Raw genomic sequence first — 1,276 nt, 5'->3', positions numbered from 1 at the left:
GAAGTGACCCATATTTGTTCAAGTATTGTGCAGACCAAATTGTTAGACGATGTGTCCCTGAAAATGAAATTCAGAATATTCTTTCATTCTGCCATGAACAAGCGTGTGGAGGCCATTTCAGTGCTAAGAAAACAGCTACAAAAGTTTTACAATGTGGTTTCTATTGGCCAACTATATTTCGAGATGCTTACACTTTCTGTTCTTCATGTGATAGGTGTCAACGAATGGGGAGCATTACACGAAGAAACATGATGCCACTAAATCCAATTTTAGTGGTTGAGATTTTTGACGTATGGGGTATCGACTTCATGGGACCCTTTCCCCCTTCTTTTGGCCATCAATACATATTGGTTGGTGTTGACTACGTCTCGAAATGGGTAGAAGCAATTCCATGTAGAACCAATGATCACAAGGTGGTGATAGAATTTTTGAAAAACAACATTGTCTCACGCTTTGGATTCCCTCGAGCAATAGTCAGTGATGGTGGTGCCCACTTCTGTAACAAAGCATTCAAAGCTCTTTTGACAAAGTATTCAATCACACATAAAGTGGCGACCCCGTATCATCCGCAAACCAGTGGCCAAGTTGAGATCTCCAATCGAGAAATAAAGCACATATTAGAAAAAACGGTGAGGCCGGACAGAAAAGATTGGTCATTAAGACTTGATGATGCCTTATGGGCATATAGAACGGCTTTCAAGACCCCGATTGGGATGTCACCCTACAGGCTAGTGTATGGAAAAGCTTGCCACCTACCTGTGGAACTCGAGCATCGTGCATATTGGGCCATCAAGAAATTCAATTTTGACATGCAGCATGCCAGCTCAGAAAGACGATTACAACTGGCAGAACTTGAAGAAATTCGCAATGATGCATACGAAAATGCCAAGATTTACAAGCAACGAATGAAAGTCTTCCATGACAAGCAAATTATGAGAAAATCTTTCACCCCAGGTCAGAAAGTGCTTTTATTCAATTCTCGCTTGCACCTATTCCCAGGTAAGTTACGCTCTCGATGGTCTGGCCCATTTATTGTTCATACTGTTTTTCCACATGGGGCAATTGAAATTAAAGACCCAAAGAATGGTGTCACGTTTAAAGTTAATGGTCAAAGATTAAAGCCATATTTAGAGTACCAACCACATGAAGAAGACACCGAAATAAATTTGAGTGACCCACCAAATTTGAATTGAATTTTTTTTTTCTTCTCGTTGATTTGATTTTTCTTTCTTTCTTTTTATTATTATTCTTTTGCTAATTGAAATTGTTTTTGCAT

This window comes from Citrus clementina, unplaced genomic scaffold (assembly GCF_000493195.1).
Source record: "Citrus clementina cultivar Clemenules unplaced genomic scaffold, Citrus_clementina_v1.0 scaffold_4, whole genome shotgun sequence".
NCBI classification, from domain to species: Eukaryota; Viridiplantae; Streptophyta; class Magnoliopsida; order Sapindales; family Rutaceae; genus Citrus; species Citrus x clementina.
This window is presented reverse-complemented; position numbering follows the sequence as displayed.